The 18,906-nt window shown below is 44.1% G+C and overlaps 1 protein-coding gene and 1 long non-coding RNA gene across 7 annotated transcripts in view; both read right to left on the bottom strand.

The window, feature by feature from the left end:
• Nucleotides 1-18,906, bottom strand: part of PLCB1 (phospholipase C beta 1) — a 376,017-nt gene that overhangs the window by 323,258 nt on the left and 33,853 nt on the right. The gene's annotated exons all lie outside the window — the stretch shown is intronic.
• LOC311433727 lies at nucleotides 10,435-12,950 on the bottom strand. Its single transcript, XR_014690924.1, has 2 exons — nucleotides 12,789-12,950; nucleotides 10,435-10,994 (listed from the first exon to the last, which is right to left on the bottom strand). It is a non-coding gene; the product is annotated as an uncharacterized lncRNA (long non-coding RNA).

The raw sequence follows: 18,906 nt of genomic DNA, 5'->3' as shown, positions 1-18,906 counted from the left end.
ACTCTGCGTAGAGTCTAGTACTATGACAATATTAAGCAAAATCAGGAACCTTCTAGATGTCATTTAAACAGCAATATTCCTCAGGTGATCCACAGCACTCATCTCATCTCCACAGCCAGCACAGGTTACTGGCTGTGCCAGGGTGTGCGTGTGCACATGCTATAGGTCAGCGTGTGAGGATGTGTGTCAAGCTGCACTCTTCCCCTTTGCAGCCACATTATCCAGTTTCACGCTGTTATCATTTACCTTCCCTCCAACCCGGTGCTAATCTTGCATTCGTGGAAGATCAGCGCATTTATCACGTATTTAGGCACTCCTCAGCATCCACCAGGACTCAGCCTGCAGCACACTTACCAGCTACAAAGCAACATTTGATCATCTCCTAGCACATTGAAAGCTCTCTGAAAATAAACAGAGTGAAATGGTTTACGAAGCAACCACCCGGCCCCTGTACCCGCTAAAGAACGCCGTGTGAAATTCACTTGTTCTTTCCAAACTGTTATTTAGCCAGGAGCAAAGCCGGCTAGATGTACCCAAGTAATTAGTTGCGACACACGGTCATCTTGCTATCCAGACCCGTTTAATCAAATTGGCTTTCACTAATTCCCAGCTACACTGCAGGCAGCATATACAGAGCCACTAACGTCCTTCCCTCCCCCAGAACAGGTTAAGTGCATCATGTAACTTCCCTTCTGCTGCTACATGCTGCCATTGGAAAGCTTTCCTGAATCGGGACGCCGCAGTCACTAAAATCATGACAGTTGAATTGAACCAAGCCACCACCCCTTATTCCGGTGAAGACCCTGCCTGGATTTTAATTTCCATTTGTTTTCATTCCAAGCAGCAGCAACCTAGCTCTGCTCCACACTATTGGGCAGACTTTGATTTGCAAAGCAGAGAGCACTGCTAAAAAGACAGACAAAAACGTTCAAAGCATCTAAGATTCAAAGGATTTACCCTAATCACAAAGTACATCAACTCCCCCCCCCCCCCGTATAAATTAATTGCACACGAGATTCTACATCATTTAGCTGCTGTTGTCTTTGACATGCAGATTTGTGCCACAAACAAAGCCTTCCGAAAATGGGATTGTTTTCCATCCTCCAAATGAGTCCTTGTATTGCCTGATTTATCTTGATATTAAATAACAATAATTTTCTATTGTAAAGTCGCGCTTTAAGAACATTTAACAATTTATCTTTGCTACTGAATGATAAGAGACTGCACAAATCAATTGCAGTCCCTCTGTTTCATAAAACATAGCTGAGATTTCAAAGGCACAAAGGGACAATTAAACAGCCTCCACTCACTCAAAAACAGCTATTTGTGCCTTTGAAGTTTTCTTCCTAAAGGAAATGGCCAGAATGAATGAAGTTAGGAAGGCTCCTGTACTAGCATGACTTCAAAATTCACGTGTACTTACAGCTTGCTCTCTCAACCTCAGGATGTTTGCTCCCTCCAGTTGACTGAATTAAAATACACCGGAGTCAGTAACATTCCCTTCTCACAAGGAAAAGTTCTCCCACAGAACAGACGTGGTGTGTCTCAAAATTACTACATCAAACTTAACATCAGAAACCAGCTAATTATTTTCTGGTCTATCAAACAACTACAGGACGGATTTTATTTATTTATTTTTTTTTTTGACTTCAAAACTACAGGCAGTAAGATTAAGAGAATGAGAAGAAACCTATCAAATGTCAAACACTGACTGCCAAGATATCAAAGTTGGAAAATTAAGATGTATTCTAGTACAAACTCATTAAAAATAAATATTTCTGATGACCCTATTAATACCTTTAGGGGGAGAAATAAGAGAAAGGAAGTGCAATCTGTAAGCAACCTGAGTAATCCTGAGCTTGATGGCAACAGAATCTTATAAAATATGAAAATATGCATCATTACGAACCAGCTGTAAATTAATGGGTCATAAAATAGCTTTTGTTTGTTTCGTGAGATAAAATAAGAGGCGTTTGTGAGGAACAAAGTCTGATTACCTCTCTCTGCTTCTTATCCTACAAGTATATATGAACTCTTGTCAGTACAGACACTTGGCTTTCTTATATAATTAGGACGTAGGAAGCCTATTACTAGGACACCTACATAAATATTAAATTAGGACATTTATTCTTCTCAGTCATTACAGTTCAGTCACCAAAAGAAATCTTTTTGCATCAACAAATCAGCATTAATCAAACTTGCAGTAAATTAAAGCAGCCGCACAGATGTATCGCTCTCACAGAGGTTATTACTTTAACTCTGAAAGTCAAGAGCAAATAAATAGTTTTAAAGACCGTTAAATATTTTAATTCTCATTTTAAGATTCCCATTCAAGGAGAATCCCACAGGAAGCTTGTCAACACAAAAAAAAAAGACAACTAAAACACCAGCACGTAAAGAACAAGCGCGTTATTTGGTCTTCCTAGCACAACACCCTGGTATTAAAATACGGCGCCTACACAGCACGCCGTCGTCTGCTCCTTCCTCTCATCACCGCCGTCGGGATTGCCAACCAGTGGACTTACTGCAACAAATAAGCAGCGTCTAAGGAGCTGACTTAGCCACTTCAAACCATCCATTGTAAGGACTTTATACGAAAGAAACTGCTTATGCGTATCCATGAGACAAACTGGGCTGAAGCAGACGGCATCACCGTGGGTCGGTGCTCTCAGCACAGGAGAAAATCACTGTAACAAGGGCAGGGGGATCGGAGAGGCAGCTCGCAGCATCTCATCCCAGTCACCAGGTCAGGCACTGGTTTCTGCAAAAGGGGTTAGCCCAGCCCCTCTGAACACCGCAGATTTTGGGAGACTGACAAAGAGCCCCGGGGCATTTAGCTCTCCAGCTCTGCACAATAAATTGGCAGATGCTGCAGGCGCTCCCTTCGTTCTAAGGGATGTTTTGTCACATAGCCAAGGCTTCATCCGCTATCTGTTCATTTTTCATGAATAAATAGATAGTGTTTTGTGGCTTGATAAACACAATTTCTAGATCTCGTCCTGTCTTTACTTCCAAAGAAAATATTCTCAGCACAAGGAGAGCTTTGTGTATTTATTCAGCTAACTGCGCAGCACACGGAAGAGCTCCCCAGTATGTCAGCAAAGTACGATTTTAGAAATGGGAGCACAGGATCACTCTGGTGAGCTGAATGCTGGAGATCAGCACAGTGTAACATTCCCAGCTAAAACCAAAGGCTTTGGTAAGGTGACGAATGGGAATGTTATCTAATATTTTACATTATACACCAGAATCCCTACCTCAATGTATCATTGTAAGCTGCTGCTGGTGAATTGGATATGCTGCAAAGAGATCCAGCGCTGAAAAGAAGTTCCAGTCCAAAAAGCAGGGAAACCCTGTGAAAGCTTACTGATGTGCTTCCAGCAGGACTAACAGCCTCCCACTGCCAGCAAGCACTTCCTCTCTCTCCGGGTTGGACACGGTGAAACAAAGCAAAATCAAAGCATTTAAAATAGCTCAGACCCAGCTCTTCTGCCTGCATCCCCACAGAAAGGAGGAGGAACCCCAAGGCAGCCCACGAAACCACTCCAGCTTTGCCCTGCAGCCACAGGGAGCCGCCGATGACACCCTGCCCTCCCACGTAAGCACTGGTAAATGAAATGCGTGTAGGCTCCAAGTGAAACATCAGATTGCTTGCCTCTTAGCAAGTGTCTTGTGTTACAGGACACCGAACAACTGCTGCATTCACGCTTGCTACCACCACGAGCCGTCTGCATGCTGCAGACCTGCAGAGGTTGCTGTGCCTGGATTCGCTTCCACGGTGAGCAAGGTTTCTGTGAGGGGCCTCCGCTTCAGCTCCGTCCTGCAGACCTGGGGCTGCAGCTGGGAAACGCTGCCCGGGGAGCGCACTCGATCCCGGCGCAGCTGGCACTGCAGCAGGCAGAGTCGCCTGAACTGACGAGAAACTTTTCCTTTTTGAACCGCACTATTTCCAGTCAAGCACTCGCAACTATTTAAAGATCCAACCAGCTGGGCCCCGTCTATATGCGATTAAACTCCTGCCTGTGCAAAACCAAAGGTCACCGAGCTGGACTGCTCCGTGGCAGGGAGCGGAGAGCGCGCTGCCAGCGGGACGCTCCCGGGGGAACCTGCAGCTCCGCGTTTCATGCCACGGGACACCTCCTGCTGCCATCAATTCCGGCCGTACGCTGCAAAGCACATCTACCTTAATCAGTTTCTGGTGGAGAACAGAAGGCGACTGGGTAAATACCTCAGCTGGAGCAAAGCACTGGATTACTTGTCGCTCAGCATGGCTGTGCGATTTTAAAGGCAAGACCGGCTGCAGGATTTTACCTGTTGTTATAATTAGGCTTCGCCCATGACACAGCTTAATTGCATTTGGCTTTGTGTACACACTAGGATGAGATCTATATTTAATAAACTCTGTCATAACACTTTGGTCAGGAAATTGCTCATTGTAGACAGACTTATCATAACTATTTACGGCTTAGCTTCAACAAACTCTACAGAATACAAAGAGCTATACCAAGAAAAACTAAACCAAACACGTTTATGCTGGTAAAGCAATGCTTCTATCAGGGCTTGCATCACCACAGGGTGCTAAAAGCACCCCACACATATCTCCTACCTGCTGTTGCTGGGTGACCCAAACAACGAGGGGCAAGCCCTACCCCAAGGTGCTTCCAAATTACAGCAAGAATTACAGAAGGAAAAGGAAACATTACCTTTCTTCTGCTCTGTTTTTGGGAGAAGGCCACAGATAAAGTGGATTGGTCAAGGTGACACCAAAGATCTCTAGCAGAAGTGAAAATAAAACTACCTGGTCAGCTCGCTCAGGGATTCAGCCACCAGACCTAACTTCTCTGTACTGTCAGAGTGCAATTTTAAGGGCGTACAATTTTAGCTCTACACATTTTATTTTAGGAGTCCTCTTGTATCAAGAGGAACGCCTGACATTCATTCACAGTGTAGCATAGGAGGGCTTTGAAGAAAAGATAAATTATCTCAATAAATGATGAATCACTTGCAAAACATCCTTCCCCTCTCCAATTTCATTGGGAGACTCAACCTTCCTCCCAGTCAAAATAACAGTACATGCACGTTTATGCTCATGGCAATATGTTTTACACCAGAACCTAATCTTGCCAATGGCACCGTCAACAACCTGGGGAAACAAACCAACATACTTTCCAAACGTAACAAGCACCAACACACAGAAGGCTGAATGTGGAGAGATGGGGGGACTTGCCTGGAAGAATCCCTGTTGTCAGACTGTCCGCATCATGAAACAACTTGCCATCTCCAAGAAACACAAAAAAAACAATTCAATTCCCCTCCAACAATTCCAGAACATTTTTTTTTTTTTTTTAAAGCAAGCAAACAGACAAATCCCAAATCTGATCGCATTGGTGGGTGAGAGTGGGATGAGCAGATGGGGTGATACAGGGAGGAGCCCCACCGCCACCAGGAAGGGATGGTTCTCCTCTGAGAGACGAGGAGACCTGTCAGCAGAGCAGCTGCCAGACAGGGCTGTGCTCGATCCAGCCTGGCTTGGCCACCAGAACATGCCAGAACGATGGGTAAGCATCCTATTACGAGAGCAAGGTCTTTTACAAGCCGTAGGCAGCTGCAAGGGTGAGCTGAGTCAGGTGGCGATGCTAACACCATGCACCCTGTCCCACCTGCCCGGTAAGTCTTGCAGACAGCTCTGCAGTTTCGGGGGCAATTTTACGCGACGCAGCTTCTGACCCATCGCAGGATTTCAAGGCCACCATGTCACCTAGGGATGGGGCTGAGAGTTCTGATGGCTGCGGTTAGAAAATACCAATAGGCTGCAAATTCTCCACCAAGGTCAGAGAACAGTTGCTAAAATTGCCTCCAGCCTGAGAAAACGTCGCGGCACACCGTGGCTACCGGCTGGTCTCTGGGACAGTATCTCAGCACTGCAAGCAACTCCCCTCGTTTGTCCAGACTGCGGTACTGCCTTCAAAGCAGCTCAGCCTAAGCCCATCCGTAAGGGAAGATGTTGGAAAACCTGGTTTGTTGAGACCCGACAGGCGGAGTGACCCAGGCAGTGTGCTGGCAGGTAGAAGAGCACGCACTCAGGTTCTGTCCAGCAGCAAGAGGATAAAGCTTGCAGTTCAACACAGCACCCAAAAAAAACAGCCACTCGCACACTGCTTTGCCTCAAAGCGGTGCGCTACAGAACACGAGGATGCAAAACCAAACCCCAGCAAGGCCCAAGCCCCTTGGCAGCCTGACTAAAGCAGCTGTCAGAAACGGGTGGGATCGGGGTGTGCACAGCACCGCACACACCTCCTTTGGTTTCCCCCTGCCAACACAACGCCAGCTCTGCTGGAGCTGGGTGCCTTGGAGGCTTCGTTCACATGCTTGGATCATTTTTATCTGCCAAGATATTCTCAAGCTATTTCTTTCTGGAGCGTCCTGAAAGGAATATATTGAGCCATAAGGATTTTTCTTGAGGATTGAGGTCTACTTCAAAATACCACTGAGGTCAATGCAAGTCTTTTAACGTTGTCAAGCACTAGCTTCAGCCTGTTGGTAAGAACATGAAAAGAAACAAAATGGTTGCACACAGCTTCTCAAACAAACTTGTGCCTGTCCTCTGCAACGTATTCCTGGGACCTCAACACCGTGAGGCTTAAAAATCTCCTCACCTTGGGTCACGTAATCGCCAACAGAAGGCATTTGTGAACGCGCTTATAAAACGCACCGTGACATGCACCAAGACAGAGCGATGCCGGGCTGGGTCTGAGAGCACCACGGCGGTTCCAGTGACCCGGAGTCTCACACCTACATTCCTCTTTTTCAGATAGTGCTGCTCGAAAAAGAGTAAGCGCCTGCCTAGAGCCTGCACACAGTTGTTTAAAATCTACAGATCAAGCAGAGAAATGGGTTACAACTGCTTTACTGCAGCCACGCTCTGGGCACTGTCACTCAAACCACTAATACGTGCCAACAATACCACCTCACCTGCCACAGAAACCTAGGTCAACCCCAAATCCTAGCGTCTATTTTTATTTCCAAAGGCTGCAATAGTCAATGTGCGGAACGATGAAACAGCCTATTAAAACAAACTACTCGGAAACATTTTCTTAGAGCTTCGTTAACTCAATATTAAACCAAATTGGGGTGTACCAAGCGTATCCACAAGGTAGAAATTACATTTGCATTTTAGTGACACTAACATTACATAGTTGGGCCGCAGACTGCCACCTCTACCCAGAATAGGAGTGTCCCTGAAGCTGATGGAAGCTCTTAGATGAGGTCTCTGGCTCTCAGGGCACAACTTCACAGGGATGCTCGGAGAAGTCAACTAGCAGTTTAATGTATGAGCTAAGGAAGATTAGTTAAGCTCCATGTGGATGCTTTCCTTCAAAATTAAAGTGACTTTAATATGATTTTGTTACTTAAGTTTGGAAGTGAAGTAAACTAAATCGAATTAATCCACTTTAATGCTGAAGAAAAGCATCCACACAGAGTTTTGATGCAGTACGACAAGCCGCTTTAAAAATTAACTCAAATCAGTTTTCCCACGCGTCCATTTGTTCAAAAACTCTAAGAAGGCTATAGTTCTAAAAAGTATTCATCCAATTAAATGAAATTCCACTTTATCAAAATGACACAATTCGACTTGCTACTGTGAAGAAATCCGTAAATATTAGAGCGAGCTCCTCTATGGAAAAAAAAAAAAAAAAAAAGTCATCCAGCTTCAGAGGAAACTATTTTGCTGCAATATTTCATAGTGAATTATAGCAAAGGACTACAAAAACCCTCTCACCTCTTTCTAGGAAGCAATTAGTGACATCCAGCGGGGTGTCAAATCTGCTCGGGGGCAGGTTTGAGGTCCTTTTAGTTTTACTTTAAGGCAGAGCAACCTCGTATGGAACATGCCCTCTGCTGAATATCTACTAACACAAGGCATACTTGCAGCTATGAAGACCTCCAGCATCTTCCATAGCCTTCCACGCAAACTAATTCAGGAAAGCCAATTAACAGTGGTTAAATCATTAGCTAACAGCTCAGAGGAAAAAGACAAGGCAGTTAAGGAAAGCTGAAAGGATGATTCAACATACAATATCTGAAGTGTACTGTGCGACTCAACGCTGCTAATTCCTGCTGACAGAGAAAGAATTGGTGAAGAGGAATCCAGAACTGAAGTAACCTCTAAGGCTTGACAAGCATGGCTTACTTTTTTTTCCCCCAAACCGTTTTACATTCCAGTCAAACACCTTCCCTTCTGTCCCGTTCATGCAGGTATGCAGCCAGCATTACACCAAGAGCCAGACGCAGCTCACGCCCTGACCCAGCACCCAGCAGAATGGGACCAGGCCTGCCCTTACTGTGACCATCGCCCCCTCGTTGTGACACGCTGGGGTGTCACCAAGGAGCGGGGCCCAGCACCACATGGGTAGGCACGTCACAGCAGTCTGCACTCTGATTTTTCCCATAACAGCCAGATTCAAAAACAAGCCGTCGGGGGGATGGATTGCTGGATTATTCTCAGTGCTTCGACAACTGCCCCCTGGAGTCTGAGAGATGTTAGCAGCGCTTACACCAAGTGAAGTAAAACCAGCTGGCTTCAGAAGATTCTAGCACCCAAAATAACAGTAAAAACCAAACTGGTGGTTTGCGAGCTTCTTTTCTTTAGACCTTCCTGGCTCCCTGAATTACGAACAGGGGGCAATTTCAGCTTAGCAGCAGTTTAAGAGTAAACGTTTAGGAAGTGGCAGATGCATGCTCAATTACAACATGTTTGAAGTAGGTCTCCAGATCAAAAGGAAAGAAATGTTACACAAAAAGAGGAGAGAGTTGATCTAAAGCTGCAATTAAGAACACAAACTCAAGGGAAAGAGTTGTTTGAGCTGGTAGGGGAAACATTATACACAGAATTAAGATCAGTGTTATAGTTTTAGAAATGAAGAAAGCAAGCCAGATAAGAAGCAGCACATAATAATCGAGTATTTACACAGCTGTAAAACATCTACCAGGAGAATTGCAAGTACATGTGTCTGGAGTCGTGGCAGGGGAAATCTTCTCCACCTGATCCTGCACAGCAATTTGCTTTATTGCCTGGTTGCTCTTGGTTCCTACAAGAACACCAGGAAAGGTTCATCGATTTAAGCGGTGTGAATCTGAAATGAGTAAAATAACTATCTAAAGTGCCAGTTTGTATAAAAACACGTGTGCACGCACCAGTAAGGCTCATAAAGCTTAATAGAGGAAACTATTAACTTAAAACCTAAAACAAAGAAATGGAGAAGTACAACTAACAGGCTGACCAGTTCTTTCATTACTTAATTGGTTCTGGCTTATAAACAGGCATGTTTGTTTTTATCATCAAGTGTGTACTTAAGAATAACTTATTCTTTTATTAATTTATTATGTTTAATAGAGACATGAAAAGCACTTTAAACTTTCTCAGATTTAGACGTGTAATAGCCTTAGAAATTACTAGTTACTGTTGTGTTTAGTACTGTTCTTTAATACTTAATTTTTTATAAAAGCTAGTGATAATATTCAACACACAGATGAAAATAAAATGAAAATTGCAGGAGATGAAGGACAGACCTACTACAGCCTCTGCCTTCTCGTCTCAGCAGCATCAGCTGACACTGGGGCTAAGTATCACTACTCATGACCATAGCATTCAGCCGGGGGAATTGTAGCAGATCTCTCACGCTGAGTTAGCTCTTCCCAAGCTGGTAGCACAGAAATGAGTATCACTGGAGAATACATCTACTGCATCAGCCACTTCACTCTTTGCCACTTCCAACAATGCAGTAAGAGTTTTTGGCAAACGCTGAACACACGCAAACAACTTCAGAAGGGGGCAAACACTCAGACCCCCTCGGCTTTCATAGAACAACTGGGGTGCTTCAGAACAAGTTCGTCTGCGCAAAAGTGGGCACAAACTTCCTACCACAGTCACAGCCAAAATTATAGGGAGATTTTCCAACCTATGGACTTGATCTCCTCCTTCACTTTGCCCCCTGTTCTCAGTACCTGCCATAACTAGGAGACATTCCTGTGGTGTCCTACTCCCCCTTCCACCACCCCGCGGGAACAGCAGAGGGAGAAGGAAGCCCTGCTGCCTTGCAGATTTGGTACGCGGCCCCACGATGCTCCGAGAGGAGCTCTGAAATTCCTTTTCCTATAGCCATGCTCTCTCTTCTTGGTCCCAAACCCAAGAGCAGGAAACATATGCTGGGACAGAGAGCAAGAGCTAAGGCACATCCCAGCAATCTCGAGGAAGCAGGTGGTTCCTCGCAGATCGCTGCCAATTCTCATGTCTTCAAGAAGCCGGCGGCCTGGGTGCAGCAGAGGCATAATCAGTCCCTAAATATCCCAGCCCTTGCTTCTGCACACTGCTCAGCCCACGCACGGCACAGCCTCCGTTCCGCTATGTCTGGTGACACCACAGTAGCGAAGAGGTTCGAGACGCTCACGTTTCCTGTTTTTATTGTTTAGCACGCTTTGGCAGCGATATGCTTAAAAACAACCAACTCGGGTCATTAATCACATCAACAGAGAGCTGGCTAACAATCTGTTTTAACTCAGTTGGCAACTGATGGCTGTCTACATCTCTGAATTTGCGTAGCCCCGACTAGTTTTAATCAGCGTTCTCCAAACGAAGGAGGCAAGTTCTGGGAGTTAAGCTGGAGATGTGAATAGCTGCAGTCACTTGCTCTGAGCGCGGTTGCGGAGACGACTCCGCATCTGTCACTCAGAAGTCGCTGCTTCCTTCGGCATTGCTGCCAGTAAGTGCTCTCTCTGCAGCGCTGTTGAAAAATGAAAGCCAAAGGGGAACAAACACAGGCAAGTGGACATCCAGATATGGTAAAATCTTGGGACCTTGAGCACAGTCCAAAAATTTTCCCTTTGCCAACATGAAAGCACATTTTGAGTTAAGGCCAGAAAGCTAAGAGGACAGCTCTGTTCAGTAACCGCATGGTTTAGACATAGCGTGTCTGTCACTCTCCAGATAAACACACCTTAAAAGAAACAAATTAATAAACTGGTATAAGCTACTAGTAATAACAAAGACTAAAATAACTATCCAAAATACTAAGTTACTCCACCTTACCAAGAAGGCTGTGCTGCAGGACTGTGACCAAATAGCTCGACTGTTTCCAAACATGAGACACACAAGCTAGAAATAAACAAGTCCTAGATACGCATCGCTGTCACGGACACCACCCAGTCGCTCTGTGGTTCCTCATACACTAAGCTCATTTCTGAGGCTTTATTTTCTTTCCCTTTCTAGGCATCAAGAGACCAAAGGGAAACGATCCAGCCTGCCAGCTCCTATTAGGTACATTAGCACTTGTCCTTTACTCACTCTGTTTCTTACCCTAGTGCCTCCTGGCCATTCTCTCTGTAGAACGAAAACCATCTACATCCTGTGTTGAGCTACTATTTTTTTCTGAGAGAATACTGTTCACATGCTTATTCACATCCATTTTCATTATTATATTTATTTAAGCAATGAAGTGCAGATGGGGAAAGACTTAAATGGTCAGCATCTGGACACTGGAAGCTTCACTTCAGCCACTGAGGGCTTCCCAGAGGTAAAATTATCTCATGTACATATGAGCTGGACTTACTATATTCTGACCGTAAGAGAGAAGTGTTTTACTTAAGAAAGTTGCTTTCATCTTTCATGTCTAAAATCCAAGAACTGCATAAGAATAGTACTGCTGCTCTGTGACCAGCAAGTACATGACAGGCCATAAAATTCACAGGGTCAGCCTCTGCTTTTATGACCAGTTTCGCAGTCTCACAAAGTGTTTGAAGGCAAGACGGAAATAGGATGCAAAATAAATGCAGAATCCTTGAAAACAAGCATTAATCAGCCAGTCACAGTGGAAGCACATTTTGAAGTCGCAACAGCAATGCTTCTCATAGTATGAATACAGACAAATGTTTTTATTGGAGATTAGCTGGGACTTCTGGGGATCTTCAGATTAAAAGAAAACTATGCAAATAATTCCAATCACCATGCAGATACGTAACACGTGCAATAAGCTGTCCCCCTTAAAAACAAGGAAAACTACCCCATTTTAAATATTGCAGCATTGCAAGGATCAGTCACTAAGTACACAAAAGTAAACTACCGTAACTGTAAATATTTTATAAGAGCATCAGCCAAAAAGAAACAACTGTTAAAAATAACTTGCAACATTGCATATAGTTGAGCCACGACCAGAAAAGGCTGCATTCAAAGTCTACCTAGTTTCCTACCATCCTTACGTAATGCCATCATCTGAAGAAATTTCTCAGGTCACCTAAGGTCTTCCAGAATATAACATTAATTTTCAATAAACAGCTCTGCTAAAGTTAGCTCTTCAAACCTTGACAAGACAGCACGCTTTTCTCCAGTTTCTAGGCCACAAAGAGCAAGCTGCCTTCCCACGAGCTCTCTGTTGTCATTGTTTGCCCAAGGAGAGCTCCCAGGCTCTGTCCCCATCCCTGGCATGGCCATCACCCGCAGCTCCCTCCTGCTCACCAGACACACAACATGCACCAGCAGCCCTCTTCAGCCCTGAAGACTCTAGGTGTGGGGAGCATAACCGTGTCCTAACAATCCCTTGTGTTCCTTCTTCCCACCTGAACGGTCAGTGCTAAGGGCATGCAGTCTCTAGAGGGCTCCCCCAAATTTCCAAGAGGCTGTGCCATGTGCTTACGCCAGCCCAGGCAGAGGTACAGCTCCTCAGGCAGGCTGGGTAGCTCTGGCTTGGCACCAACTAACCATGTCTTAAATCCTGTATCCTCTGCTACCAACTCACCAGAAATGGGGCAGACGCACTCTACAGCAGTCAGCAGAAAGCCCAGCCAGAGAATTTCTGTGCTTACAACAAGAGCAATTTCTTAGAAACCGTCTGAAACTCAGTGCTGTATAGTTTAACTCATTTCAGGTGCTCATCAGCACAGGTGATAGCAATACAGCACTTGAGTCTTCTCTCAAGCACAGAGGAACAGGCTTGGCTTGCCTTTATTGCCTTTGCCATAAGCACTCTAAGAGAACAATTTACGTAGCTGGGAAGTTAATGGAAACGTTGAATTAAGTGATATTACTGAATATTCTCAGAAATGAGAACTGAATTAGCAAATGCTAATCTCTGAACTGAAACCCCAGTTGTAGCAGAAGCTGTGCTCATCAGCGGAAGGAACAGCTACATCGCCCAGACCCTACGCATCCAGCCAGCCTGAAGGTCAGATGCTAAGTACATTTTGCTCATTAGCAGTCATTTGAAGAAATTGTCCATCCAATAATTTGAAAATGTACACACTTGATTCTCGGTAATAGCTAATGTTCAGTTCTTAAAAAGGGAAGCAAGCTGAATTCGCTCAAAAGCAACAGCCTGGAGTGACTTATGAGCATACAGGAGGCCTGCAGGTGCTCAGAAGATTTAGCAACCAAGCAGGGGGTTGCAGGGCCCACAGGTGCAAGCAGTATTTATTTCCAAGATTATCTTTAGAAACTAGTGCCTCATAACCATGCATGTTTGCTCAGGAAAATGGGCAGACAATGCTACAGGTTTAAGCATTATCACTCTGGCAAAAGGAGGTACCACCTCCACATTCATGAATTTTGCTAGGAAAAGTCTTGTTGTTTTTCAGAAGCACTCCACGAAGGACTTCACTGGGTCTGCTTGAGAACCTGGCAGCAGTAAACCAGCCCAACAGGGCCAACGTCTGAAGGCAATGAATAAGTAAATGAAATCCAGGAGCATTTTAGGCCATCCCTAAAACGACCAGGCCCACCTCAAGGCCCTGCCCACCCATAGCTAAGTTCGCTGCCAGTGAGGTCTGGAGCCCTTCTAGCTGTACAAATGGCATCTTGAAACCCCTGACACTGCAGTTAGAATGGGACAGCCTTACAAATCTGCTCACTTCATACTTTGCTAGTAAGTGCTGTGTTGTGAGCATTTGCTTCTGAGCAAGTGAAATATCTCCAAAGATAAGATATTATCTTAAAATGTTACACTGAAGTCTTACATCCATATAAGAGCAGGATCCATGCTTTGTTTTGTTTCTGAAATGCATGCTGTTGTGTGCCCACAGCTCACGTGAGAGGCAGTAACAGGGTTAATACAGGATTTTCAGTGCTGTAGGAGAAACCCCAATATGAGAACCTTGTATGTTGAGCGCTTACGTTTCTGCTTACATGTTGCCTTAACACTATGGTGGGTGGGTTGTTGTTGTTTGTTTTGTAATTTATTATCCTCTCACCTTCAAATCTTCCTAGCTCTTACCGGATCTCACCACAAATCCCCAGATGCAGGAGAGCAGATAGCGTTCTCCAGAAACCAGTCTGTCTTCCCCCCGCCCCTGATAGTAATGCCACAGCAAACACCACTTTGACACAGGCTGAGTACAAGTTATTTAACATCACCCATGGTAGAAGACGACAATGAACTATAAATGAATTTGATCCCTTCACACCTTCTTTCCTTTATCCTCCTCTGCACTGAAGCTAATACCCAGAGCTGCATGTAAAAATCACTTGGCAGCTGAATGGCTCAAGCTGCCAAGTTTGGGAATTATCCTTTCCCATCATCTACTCCAACAGTTTTCCTGTAACTGGAAAAAAATAATAATATTGTCTTGCTACAGGTTAAATTTAAATGTTAATTAGAGCATATGAAAGACAACTGTCCTATGTTTTAATCCACATCAGCAGCCACAATACTGAGCAGGCTGTAAGCGCTGCTTCTGTAGCTGTGGAGACGCTCAGCAAGGTGTCATCCTTGTTTGCATCAAGGATACGTTCTGAAACTGGATCCCGGTCTCCTTTCTACCAAGTGCCATCAGTTTATATCTCAGCAGACAATTGTCTTAGAAAACGAGCATGCTGGACTGATTTTCTACAGCTCCACACACGTTTTACTTTTTATGGCATTCACACCAGCTCTAGCCCTGCACTATACATGACTAAGTTACAAGTTAGAAGTTACACTTCATTTTAATTCCCATCCAGGGAAATTAAAGAGGAGGTCCCAGGGCTCGGTCAGTCACCACAGTCAGGTGAGGGATGCTGACAGCCACAAGCAAAAAGCAGAATCTGGCTGAAGCTGCAGGGCTGAGAAGATGCTGCCACCCTCCTCCCCCCACTCATCCTCCAAACCAAAGCCAAGCCTGTGGCACCCGAGCCCAGAGCCTCCTAATGGTGCTTACACAAATCACAGACAGGAGGTTTGGCAGATGTAGCTCTAAAAGCCATTACCCGTGTGCTACAGGACATTCACAGCCATAGGCTAAATCCAGTTGAGAGCATGGAAAATCCTCTATTTCATTAAGCCACGAGGCAGCGCTGGGCAGAACGCGAGTCTGCTACGGTTGTCACTGCAGGAAAGCAGGGAGTAGCACTACCCCAAAACAGGCATTTTATGGACAAGAGTAAATCCATTTGTTGTAGTGGCGTTTCTTGGAATTAGGCACTGCAAGGAACTGACAGAAATTATAAGAAATACCGCAGGAATTACTTCTCACCAATTAAAGTGCTAGAAAGAGACACAGAGTAATATTTTCCCCCAAATATTTACTCTTCACGCCTTTTTCCTTGGTTTCAGTTTTGTTTATTTTCATTCCAATGTAATAGATGAAATATTTTACTTTGCAGTATAAACAATGTATTAGATACATCAAATGCTGCACTAAGTGGGCCAAAACAACTTGGAGATAACACGCATTCCTCACTGCTACTATTATGATCTTCGTATGACAGCACAATCTCGCAGTTCACAACGTAGTGCTGAGATTTCCCAGCTAGCCGGAGGGATAAAAGCAAACCTGAGTCTTCCCATTACGGCACCCAAACAATTTGATTTAATCCTGACTGGACCATTCATTCCCAAGGGCTCAGCAATATCACATACATCTCTACAATCTGTCTTCCGCCGGTGTGGCAGCTAGGCAGTTCATTCCAATAAATGCAGCTTTAATTGTGTCCATCAGATATAAAAAGCAATTTTCACAATAACAACCAATTACTCAAGTCAGCTTCTCGCAGACCAACGTTAACATTAAATTTCTTGCCTTTGAAGCAACTGCATACCTAAGACTCATAAGCCCCTACCATCGATCTGAAAACTGAATTTCTTTAATCTAACAGGGCATTTAATAAGAATATCATTGACAAATTAATGGCAGTGTGACAGATGCTTTCCGTGGCAAATACACAATACAGCTTTGTGTACACGAGATGCAGAATTCAAAGCCCATCAAATACTTTTCAAGAATGATTTTACACTGCCCTTGCAGCTACAGTGTCTGCGTAAAATTGAAAGGAAAAAATGCCTTGACAAATCAGAACAAGATTGCGTGTGTTTAGTGCTCCTAAAAGCGGTAGCTAAAGTTGTCATCACAGTTGGCAACGTCTCAACGGCAATTCTAGATTAATGGTTAACGTGCTACTCACCTCTTGAGCTCTGTGGAATGGGAATTTCATTGTGTATCTACATGAGCAACACGCATCAGACAGTAGAAAGCAGAAAGCCTGCAGTCTAGTTCCTTTATCACACTGCTTTTCCGTGTTACAGAGACAACAGCACTAACTGGAATATGGCTACCAGAGGGGAAAAAGAGTGCACTGTGTCTGTAAATAAACAGGAACAGTTCAATATTTCTAATTAAGCAGAGATCAGAAATGCCATAAGCTAACAGAATTGCCTTTGGCAGGAGCTTATTTAACCACATTTCAGAAGCGTTCCTGAAATTCATCTGATGATCACTTACTGCTAGTACCTTCTGAAAGCTGTGGCATACCCAGCCCTCTAGACAAGAAGATTCACGCTGACATCACAAGAGATTGAAACTTAATTGAACAGCTCAGCTTTCCTTAATTGTATAACACTCATTAATTGGCTGACTGGCTCTGCTTTCTGTCATTTTAGCCAATGACAAACAGAAAGGAAAAGTTGTAGTTCAGGCTACTGACATATTAACTCAAGTCTTAAGACCTTCCACACGCTACTTCAGCGAGAAGAACACGTCTTCCATAGACATACAATAAGGCTAAGCAATTTGCATAATGTCACGAAATGATCTTTTAAGTTGTGAGCATCAGGAAGCAGAACAAGAGGAACAAAATTCAATGTACGAAACGATTCATACACCACGTCACATCATGTATATGTCATGCAAGGGATGTTAAAACCAATATTAATTTTACCAAAGTCTGTGGATACAAGCTCCTTTTTTCCAGCGATGTCAACCCTTGCAAGTACAGAAGTAACATTTTATTCTAGTTTAAGGACGGAGCTCTGCAGGACTCAGAAGCCTGCCACTTCTCAGAACGATGCCAATACAGAAGGAATGTAATCAGACACTATTAGGAAGGATACTTGTGGGAGGCAAACCTAGCAGTGCTGTGTGCGCGTCTTTTGACTTCTTCCCTCCAAAACTGGTAATGCAGAAGCTAGCAGGCAATCTACATAATTTGCATATCGACATATCTTACTGTTATGAATACCATAGGTGTGTATCAAGGCAAAGTATCCACAAAACAGTGACCCACATTCTTTTGAGCTGCTTTTGCTAGAACAGGAAAGAAGTAAATTATGGCTTAGAAGTGTCAGGCGGCCTGGGAAATGGATAGAAGAAAAAAGAAAAAGTGTGAGAGATTATCTTTCTGAATATAAAGTGCTATACTTTAAGGCTTATTGAGATTAATCTGTGTCCCAAGTGAAAGAATAGATGTTAGAAACCTCAAACACCAACTGAAGCTCAGGTGTAGACTGGCCTACAGAGAGAGTATCTGTGACAGCTAGGAGACAAACTGGTAAGTTAAGATGCAGTAATATCCTCCACCCTACTCAGATAGTCACTGAAATACTCCACATCTGTTCCTGATCATTCCTTTCTTTCTTCCATTTTGTCACCTACACTTTGTGTGGGGAAAAAAAAAATCTGAAAGTGATTGAAGGAATAACATTTTTAGTCCTGAATGTTAACGACAGAAAAGTTATTTTATTCTGTGACAAGCATGCAACTACTAATTGAGAGGGAAGTGGAAGCACCCCAGCTTGTAATTACAAAGCAGATTCCAACATCATTCTCCACGAGCATTTTGATGCTGCCAACAGTTTGCAAACCACACAGTTTTTATGGTTAAAGAAGCGTGGCCTTCCACCTCCTCTGAGGAGAAACAGGGGGCTCCTGTCTGACTTAACCAGTATCTCACTTAGTACTTATGCCTGGCCCTCGGTTCTCCATGGAACGCTCTTTCCTACCTGTTTCTCCTCACTTAAAGCACTCTCTCTTAAGCACGACCATGCAGACCACATGAAATCACCCAACATAGCAGGGCATAGTGGAAGAGGTAGGTCCTGTCTGTTCTGGCCACGCCAAAGGTTGATGAAGGGTGACCCACAGAGAACCGGGTAGCTCTGTAGATTTTCTGCGTAGAACAAGACCTTCTGGTCCTTTGAGGACATCCACAATCTGGAGATACTCAAGCAGCACACTGCTGATACACCATGTGAAATCAGGCAGATGACTCGAGCACAGCCAGTGGCTTGCTGCCCAAATTAGGCAGCACAGGATTTTTATTAGCTTGGGGTGTTTTTTTCTTTTTGCTCAAAAAGCTTTGTCATGAATAAGATAGAATGGAAGTCTTGAGAGCAATTTACGCAAAATCTTGAGGGTTTGATCTTCCCTTACTAAATCATTTATGAATGAAGATGAGCAAGATTCTGGTTGCTGACAAAAGAAATTGTTTATTTCAACTCTCGTGGATCCACAGGTTATTTATTTCCTTAAAAGTTCTTCTAGAGTTAACGTAATTACGATATCTTTAAGTTTAAGCAGAACTGGCATTTTAAAAGAGTTGGCCTTAGCAATGGCATTTAAAATAACGTGGGAATAATTACTGACATTTACTGTGCTGTAGGGAGATCACAC

The sequence above is a fragment of the Aythya ferina genome (assembly GCF_964211825.1).
Source record: "Aythya ferina genome assembly, chromosome: 3".
Lineage (NCBI taxonomy): Eukaryota > Metazoa > Chordata > Aves > Anseriformes > Anatidae > Aythya > Aythya ferina.
The sequence above is the reverse complement of the archived record's forward strand: the minus strand, read 5'-3'. Positions and strand labels throughout refer to the sequence as shown.